General features: G+C 41.8%; 1 protein-coding gene across 7 annotated transcripts in view; it reads left to right on the top strand.

Annotated features, from left to right (window-relative positions):
• Positions 1-10,000, top strand: part of LOC113800225 (inactive dipeptidyl peptidase 10) — a 621,884-nt gene that overhangs the window by 428,274 nt on the left and 183,610 nt on the right. The window lies entirely within an intron of this gene.

Below are 10,000 nucleotides of genomic sequence, written 5' to 3'. Positions count from 1 at the left end.
CTTCACACAAAAATTTAAAAAAAAGCTAAAAAAAAATAAAAACCGTTCAGCAATCACACATTATTCTCATTGATGGTCAGCTCTTAAGAGATAAAGGCAGTTGTCTCATTGCCTGTTAGTTTTTTGTTGTTTTTTTTGTCAAACAGAAGCAATAACCATGGCAACAAGATACCGACAAAGCACCATCAGGGTTGCGTCTCTGTTTATCATATAGATATCTATTTTGGGGAATTGAACTCCTGTTTTTGTCGTGTAGGCTGTTTCAAACGAGCAAAACATATGGCAAATACGAATATTGCAATTAATACATATGTACGTCCTGTATCATCTCTCTCTCTCTCTCTCTCTCTCTCTCTCTCTCTCTCTCTCTCTCTCTCTCTCTCTCTCTCTCTCTCTCTCTCTCTCTCTCTCTCTCTCTCTCTCTCTCTCAAGTAGATCAGTATAAGAAAAATAGTCTACACCGCCAGAGAGAGAGAGAAAGAGAGAGAGAGAGAGAGAGAGAGAAAAGAAAATTCTTATTGCTGAATCAACTTCAGGAGCTTCGCATTACAAGCAGACGGGGGCGCCGGCGTGTGAAACTAGCTGACGGCTGCCCGGAATCTTTCGATATTTCTATACATGTAACAGCTATAGGTGTATGTATATATATATATATATATATATATATATATATATATATATATATATATATATATATATATATATATATATATATGTATATATATATATATATGTATATATATATATATATATATATATGTAAATATGAATACACACACATGTATTTATGTATGTGTGTTTGTTTGTGTGTGTGTGTGTGTGTGTACAAATATATACATATATAGATATATTTAAATGTGGATACACAACACATACAAACACACCACACACACACACACACACACACACACACACACACACACACACACACACACACACACACACACACACACACACACACACACACACACACACACACACACACACACACACACATGTACACAGATATATATATGATATTAGTATAATATATATATATATATATATATATATATATATATATATATATATATATATAAACCGAGTTCATGCAATTACTTGCCTCGGCGCAGCAATCCAAGTGGGAAAAGAAATCGGACGAAGAAATGAAGAAATTTGTGAGGCAGTTCTTGGTGCCAAGATTATGTTGCCTGCGCATAAGTCTGGCGGTTTTATGCTTAATTGGTTTATACATTTTTCTGCTCTCTCTCGCTCTCTTTCTCTTTCTCTTTCTCTTTCTCGTTCTCGTTCTCGTTCTCGTTCTCGTTCTCTTTCTCTCTTTCTTTCTTTCTTTCTTTCTATCTTTCTCTTTCTCTCTCGCTTTCTCTCTCTCTCTCTCTCTCTCTCTCTCTCTCTCTCTCTCTCAATCTCTCTCTCTCTCTCTCTCTCTCTCTCTCTCTCTCTCTCTCTCTCTCTCTCTCTCTCTCTCTCTCTCTCTCTCTCTCTCTCTCTCCCTCTCCCTCTCCCTCTCCCTCTCCCTCTCCCTCTCCCTCTCCCTCTCCCTCTCCCTCCTCCCTCTCCCTCTCTCTCTCTATCTCTCTATCTCTCTATCTCTCCCTCTCTCTCTCTCTCTCTCTCTCTCTCTCTCTCTCTCTCTCTCTCTCTCTCTCTCTCTCTCTCTTTCTCTCTCTTTCTCCTTCTCTCCCTCTCTCTCTATCTATCTATCTATCTTTCTCTCCATCTACCTCTATCTCCATCTCTTAATTTATCTTTCTCTCTCAATCTGTCTTTCTATTTGCATCATTCTCCCTTTTTCTCCCTTCCTCTTATTCGTTTGTTGACATATTATCATTTTTGTCATTCATACTTTTCTTTTATTTTTTTGTATTTTGCTTCTAACTCATAAATAATATTAACTTTTTTCCAATTTTCTCTTTCCTTCCTTTTTTCTCTCTTTCTTTTTTCTTTTCCTCATATCCAATTCGCAGATGATATAAAGACTTTGTTAAAACTTCAGACATTTGCATATCCCAGGAAGCGCCAACTTTGGGAAATCTCAAATTTGAATCGATTATATTGTAATTTACGACCGATTCCTTAAAGAGAGAGAGAAAGAGAGAGAGAGAGAGAGAGAGAGAGAGAGAGAGAGAGAGAGAGAGAGAGAGAGAGAGAGAGAGAGAGAGAGAGAGAGAGAGAGAGAGAGAAATCTATTGTGAATGTCATTTTTGCAGAGGTCGAAATATTGGAACCGACTTCTAACACATCTGTATTTAGTCTCTTCCTCTTCATTAACTTCTCTCTATTTCCTTCCTTTCCTTCCTTCTTCCTTCCTTTTCTCACTCTTTCCTGCCCTCCTTTCCCTCTTCCCTCCTTCCCTCCCTCCCTTCTTTCCTACCCTCTCTTCCCTTCTCCTTCCCTCCTTTCTTCCTTCCTTTCCTCCTTTCCTTTCTCCCTCTTTCTTTCCGCCTTCCCTCCTTCCTTTCATTCCCCTTCCTTTCTTCTTTTCCTCCCTCCTTTTCTCCCTTCTTCCTTCTCTCCTTCCTTCCTTTCCTTTTCCTCTCTTTCCTTCCTTCCTGCCTTCCCTCTTTCCGTCCCTTCTCCCTTCCCTCCTTCTCTCCCTTCCTCCTCACTCTCCTTCCCTCCTTCCTTTCCTCTTCTCCCCCCTTCCCTCTTTCCCTCCTTCCCTCCCTCCCTCCCTCCCTTCCCTTCTTCCTCATGCATAAATCTGGCAACAAGGTCGTAACTTCCCTCATATCTTTTAACATGAGGAGGGCGGTGTATATGACTGTTTTGGCGGGAAATGTTGCGGTCAAGTTTGTTTTTTGCTGAATTACCAAGATGAGACGACGAGCGGAGTCTGTCTGGGTAGAGTCCGTTGGTCGGTGATTTATTTATCTCTCTCTGTTCTCTGTTTTATTTTTCGTTCTGTCTTTGTCTGTCTGTCTCTGTCTCTGTCTCTCTGTCTCTCTGTCTCTCTCTCTCTCTCTCTCTCTCTCTCTCTCTCTCTCTCTCTCTCTCTCTCTCTCTCTCTCTCTCTCTCTCTCTCTCTCTCTCTCTCTCTCTCTCTCTCTCTCTCTCTCTCTCGACAGAAGGCAAAGCTTAGCGAAAGGAAATATCAAGAGAAAAAAGTATCAAATCGCTCTTAATTAGCTTAAAATTCGACTGAATCTGCTTGCAAAAAAATCGAAAACAAATACACAAGACACTATTCTCCTAGCTGGCAACTTTGACAGTGTTTCCGGCTAAGTGGGCGCTCGACTCGCTCGCTTTTATTGCTAGATTGTAGCGGTTGATGATGAGGGTATTGTATGTCATTCTCTAACAGTCGTCATTATTTTCATTTATGTTTGTACTCTCATTATTGGGTCTTTTTGATGCACTGTAAGTGTGTGTGTTACTGTTTTCTTTGTTGATGTTCTAATTGGTTGTTTGTTGTTTTCATGGTAAACATTTTTGTTGTTGTAAATATCATTATTATTGTTGTTAGTATTAGTGTTATTATTATCATTATCATTATCATTATCATTATCATTGCCATTATCATTATTGTTATTGCTATCATTATTATTGTTACTATTATCATTATCATAAGTAGTAGTAGTAAGAATATCATTATCATATTTACTAATTGCATCGTGGTCATGGTTATTGACATTGTCATAACTATTATTATCATCTATGATGTCGCTGTCGTTAATATCATCATAGTCACCATTGTCATCATCTTCATTATGGCAATATATGTAATAGTATAAATTCATCTGTCTGTCCATCTATCTATTTATCTATCTATCTATCTACCTAAATGTATAGATATATACATAGATAGTATATGTGTGTATAGATACTTACATACACACATATATGTGTGTATATATATATATGTATATATATATATATATATATATATATATATATATATATATATATATATATATGTAGATAGATATGGATATAAATACCTAGATAGTTAGATTCAGACATATATATATATATATATATATATATATATATATATATATATATATATATATATATATATATATAGCTAAGTAAATAAATGTACAGCTGCGTGAAAAACTGTCGTTAGGAGGGGTGTCGAAGCATTCAATAACGAACCGAACCTTATATTACGGAAGGGTTGGTATTTCGGGCTTCGAATGCGTCTCGTTCTGATTCATGTCTCGAATGGGCGTTCCGAAATTCATATGGATTCACTGTGAGATGATTATTATATTTCCGAAAGGGATGGGATATGGCTTGTAATATTCAGATAAGCCACACATACCCAAAAGCAGTTGGAAAGTCAGGGGTACCAATAGTTTCGTAGTGTTAACAATTGTATTTTAAAAATTATCGTTGTTTGTTTCAAAATGTTTAGCATAATTTTCTAGCGATATATTTTATTTATATATGTATGCATGTATATATGTTTACACACACACAGATATATATATATATATATATATATATATATATATATATATATGTGTGTGTGTGTGTGTGTGTGTGTGTGTGTGTGTGTGTGTGTGTGTGTGTGTGTGTGTGTGTGCACGCACAAACACACATACACACACAAGCAAACAAACAAACAAACAAATACACACACAAATATATACTTATACATATATATATATATATATATATATATATATATATATATATGTATATATATATATATATGATATATACGATGCATACGATGTATACGATATGTATGTGTGTGTGTGTTTGCAAGTACACACGCACATAAGCGATAGCCTTCACTGCTGCATTTACTCTTTCTGAATTTTTAGTTATCACGTTTATCATCAATAATACGTAGTTATCCGTCCCTTTACGTGCTCGCGTTTCTGCGAATTGTGTTTAGCCATGAAAGCAAGATTTTGGCACGAAATATTTTAACTTTTTCATATCCAATACTTTTTTTGTTATTTTTTTCATTCTTTCTTTTTATACATGAGACCACTTACGACACCAATAAGTCCCCGTTATCACTTCTTATCAGGCATATTATACAGCCAAAAGTCATCTTAAAGGAAAATATAAAAGAATAACGCACTGTTGGTCTTATATATATATATGCTTCGGTCCTCGTTTCGTGACGTCATGAGGTCACGAACGCCCCCCCCCCCCTCATGAACTCTCTCTATAAGTATAAGTTTAAAACCTTCGCCAAAAGAGAGACGGTAGTGGCACGTAAGTACAGGTTGTGTGTAAGTGCGTTGTGGGTTATGGTTGAGGGTCGTGGCAATGGTTGGTAGTTAGGTGTGGATGGTTTTCTCTCTCTCTCTCTTTCTTTCTTTCTTTCTTTCTTTCTCTCTCTCTCTCTCTCTCTCTCTCTCTCTCGCTCTCTCTCTCTCTCTCTCTCTCTCTCTCTCTCTCTCTCTCTCTCTCTCTCTCTCTCTCTCTCTCTCTCTCTCTGTCTCTCTCTCTCTCCTCTTATGGTTCTCTGTCTCTCTCTCCCTCCCTCCCTCCCTCCCTCCCTCCCTCCCTCCTCTCTCCTCTCTCTCTCTCTCTCTCTCTCTCTCTCTCTCTCTCTCTCTCTCTCTCTCTCTCTCTCTCTCTCTCTCTCTCTCCCTCTCCCTCTCCCTCTCCCTCTCCCTCTCCCTCTCCCTCTCCCTCTCCCTCTCCCTCTCCCTCTCCCTCTCCCTCTCCCTCTCTCTCTCTCTCTCGGGCGATGTGTGGGTGTCAGAAATGTTTGGCGGTTGCAGGTTGCAAGTTTTAGGGAGACTCGCCATTGCAGCTGAAAAGATAGTTAGTTCGGGAACCAATTTTAAAGAATAATAAAAAAAATAAAACATCGGTAGGGATATGCGATCAAGAAATAATCCCATTAATAGCATAACAAGCGAAACACAGAGAGAAACCAAATCCAAGAAGAGAGAGAGACGAGAGACAAAACACGAGAGGAGAAGGCGGAGAGGAGGAGGCGAGAAGAGCTCAGGGGGAGAGACTCACCCGGGGTCGCGTGGGGGAGGAGGAGAAGGAGGCTGGGGTCGTCGGCGCCAGCGTGGCCGCCACCCCGGGGGAGACAGAGGTTTTAATTAAAGGAAGGAGGCGGTAGATTGCTGTGGGTTTGCAAGAGGCTTTTAGATATTGAGGGAAAGCCCGGGGGAGGAGAAAGGGGTAGATTAATAAAACATGAAAGGAAGAGGCGGTTAAGAGATGGAGATAAAAGGGAAGGCCAAGGGAAAGGTGGAGAGTGGGGGGATTCGAGCGAAAGGGAAGAGGCGAGAGAAGAGGAGAAGGAGGCGGGGATCGAAGGATTTTCTTCTCCCTTTCCTCTTTTCTCTTTTCTTCTCTGTCCTCTCCCTTTCCTCTTTACCCTCTTCTATTCTGTTTGATCTTCTCTCCTTTGCTCTTTGTTTCCCCCGTTCACTCCTTCTTCCCCTTTCCCTTTTTTTCTTTTATTTATGTCTTTCTCCTCTCCCTATCTTTTCTAGCTTATTCTCCTTTCTTCCTCTGCCCTTTAATCTTCTCCTCCCTTCCTCTCTCTCTCTCTCTCTCTCTCTCTCTCTCTCTCTCTCTCTCTCTCTCTCTCTCTCTCTCTCTCTCTCTCTCTCTCTCTCTCTCTCTCTCTCTCTCTTCCTCTCTCTGCATTTGATGACCATTTGTGCCAATGTTAACACGAGTGGGCGGTTTGTGTGCCAATAAGTCTTGCCTCCATATTCCCCTCGTGTCTCTTTTCCCCTCACTCCCCTCTCTCCCTTCCCCTCATGTTTCTCCTCCCCTGCCCCCTCCCCCTCATGTCCTCCCTCCCCTCACTCCCCTACACCTTCCCCGTCTAGTCTCCCCTCCCCTCTCTTCCTTCCCCTCATGCCTCCCTTCCCCTCACTCCCCTCTCTCCCTTGACCCTCTCCACGCACCCCTTCTCCTCATTCCCCTCATTCCCCTACCCTCTCCCTCCATCCTCACCCTTCCCTGGATCTACCCCCCACCTCCCTCTTCCTTTGACCGCCAACCCTCTCCCCCACCTTCCCCCTTTCCCCTGACTCCCCCCCTCTCTTTCCACCCTTCCCCACATCCCTCTCCCCCTTTCCCCTGACCCCCCCCCCCGTATCTCTCTCTCTCTACCCTTCCCCCACTCCCCTCTCCCCCTTACCCTCACCCCAACCCTCCCTGTACACCTCCCCCACCCACCCACCCACCCCTTTCGCCACCATACCCCCCCCCCCCCAAAGAGTAGAAACATGACGCTTGGTATTTATGGTCCATGGGTGGGTATCTGGGTATCAGGGTGTCTGGTAGCCGGTGCCAGTGATTAGGTGAGTGCCCCGTGGATGGATGGGCGGCGGCGGGAGGAGACTCGCGTCGACAGTGGGCGTTATTATTTTAGAACGAATGAACTTTGTGTTTTTTTTTTCTTTCTTTCTTTCTTTTTCTTTTTCTTTTTTTCTTTTTTTCTTTCTCTCTCTCTTTTTTTCAGTTTTTCTTTCTCTCTCGCTACCTATCGCTTTCTCTTCTCGTTCTCTCTCTCTCTCTCTCTCTCTCTCTCTCTCTCTCTCTCTCTCTTTCTCTCTCTCTCTCGATCTCTTCTCCATCTCTCTCTCTCTCTTTTTTTTTTTTCCTTTTTAGAGGGGAGACAGCAACACTCCAAATCGATTCTAACTTATATAATGGAAACAATAATGAAAAAAACATATTGAAGCCAATATGTATATATACATATATATATATATATATATATATATATATATATATATATATATATATATATATATATATATATATATATATATATATATATATATGTATATATATATATATATGTGTGTGTGTGTGTGTGTGTGTGTGTGTGTGTGTGTGTGTGTGTGTGTGTGTGTGTGTGTGTTTAGATAGATATATTGATAGATAGATAGACAGATTGATAGATAGATGTGTATATATATAGATATCTATATCTATATGTATGTATGTGTATACACACACACACACACACACGCACGTACACACACACACACACACACACACACACACACACACACACACACACACACACACACACACACACACACACACACACACACACACACACACAGATATAGATAGATAGATACATACATACATACATGAAAGTATACCAATGTTATCGATTTTTGTAGCTATGTTTTGACAGAACTGTTGCAATATATGTCTTGCTATAACGACAGGGGCGAAGGTCACACGCTAATAGAACGTCGTACTTTTATTTCTTTGACATTTCTCTGCGGTGTTGAATAATGAAAAGATCAAAAGCAATATCATGTTAATGTGACAGCTCTAATTAATACCAAGATTATATGCATGGTCCACATGATAATAAATTTGAACCGCGTGTCTAATTATTTTCTCTAATCAAGCTGCATTTTTTTTTTTTTTTTTTTTTTTACATCTTTCCATTTCATCCCTTTCATTTTTTCTCTATTTCCTTTCCTCTTCTTTTACCGAGCATCCCGATTTTCTTCAGGTTTTAAATCATTTTCTTTTAAAACACGGACCCGTAAGTAATGCGAGGTGTATGAAACGCACGATTATGTGTCTTATGCTTGTTTTAACTTTTCTTGCCCCCGTCTGGGCTCATTATTGATTTCACGCTCCGGTGCGTCTCTCCCCTTCGCTTTGGCTCTCTCTTTGTCTATTCTCATATATGTACATACATACATGCATGCATACGTACGTGTGTGTGTGTGTGTGTGTGCGTGTGTGTAGGTGTGTGTGTGTGTGTGTGTGTGTGTGTGTGTGTGTGTGTGTGTGTGTGTGTGTGTGTGTGTGTGTGTGTGTGTGTGTGCCTGTGTCTGTGTCTGTGTCTGTGTCTGTGTCTGTGTCTGTGTCTGTGTCTGTGTCTGTGTCTGTGTCTGAGTCTGTATCTGTGTCTGTGTCCGTGTCTGTGTCTGTGTCTGTGTGCGCGTGTGTACATATATACATATTCCTTTCATGCACTTACTTCTTCACATATGTGTGTGTGTTTCTACATCCATACGCTCTCTACGCCCTGCATATACACTATTCACTGCTAGCAAATACAAAGCTCTTGAGACCGTAAATGTGCAGACTCTGTAGGTACCAATTCCTGCCTATCAACAGAGATATAAATCATTCGTTTTTTTTTCTCTCTCTCTATCTCCTCTCTGCGCCTATATCGGGACACGGGCTGTTTGTAGAGTGTATGTGATATATAGCATCGGAGAATGTTAACTGGGGTGAAATATCTGAGCGCAGTTCGATACGGCAGTTGAAATCCTTCAAATATGTTGATAGATGTATATTTGGAGAAGAGGCGCCGGAGGAGAGTCTCTGCCTACGCATAGTGTGTGAGGGGGAGGGGGGTTGTGTGGGGGGGGTTGTGTGTGGGGGAGGGGGGTTGTGTGTGTGTAAGGGGGAAGGGGGGGGGTTGTGTGTGTGTGTGTGTGTGAGGGGGAAGGGAGTTGTGTGTGTGTGTGAGGGGGAGGGGGGGTTTTGTGGGGGTGGGGGAGGGAGGGGGGTTGTGTGGGGGGTAGGGGGGTTGTGTGTGTGTAAGGGGGGAAGGGGGGTTGTGTGTGTGTGTGAGGGGGAGGGGGTTGTGTGTGTGGGGAGGAGGGGGGTTGTGTGCGGGGGGGGGGGGGGGAGGGGGGTTGTGTGTGTGTAAAGGGGAAGGGGGGGGTTGTGTGTATGTGTGTGTGAGGGGGAAGGGGTTTGTTTGTGTGTGTGAGGGGGAAGGGAGTTGTGTGTGTGTGGTGGGAGGAGGGGGGTTGTGTTTGTGTAAGGGGGAAGGGGGGGGTTGTGTGTGTGTGTGTGAGGGGGAAGGGGGTTGTATGTGTGTAAGGGGGAGGTGGGTTGTATGTGTGTGAGGGTTAGGGGGGTTTTGTGTGTGTGTGAGGGGGAAGGGGGTTGTGGTGGGGGGTTGGAGGTTGTGTGTGTATTGTTTCGTGTGTGTGTTTTTGTATATGTGTGTTTATTTGTTTGTGTGTATGAGAGAGTGAGCGTGTGCAGACGCTTATAGACATATACACACAATTACATACACTCATATACAGACGAACAACATAATTATGTGTGTTTT

Source organism: Penaeus vannamei, chromosome 18, assembly GCF_042767895.1.
Source record: "Penaeus vannamei isolate JL-2024 chromosome 18, ASM4276789v1, whole genome shotgun sequence".
NCBI classification, from domain to species: Eukaryota; Metazoa; Arthropoda; class Malacostraca; order Decapoda; family Penaeidae; genus Penaeus; species Penaeus vannamei.
Note: the sequence above shows the minus strand (reverse complement) of the source record. Positions and strands in the feature narration are given on the sequence as shown.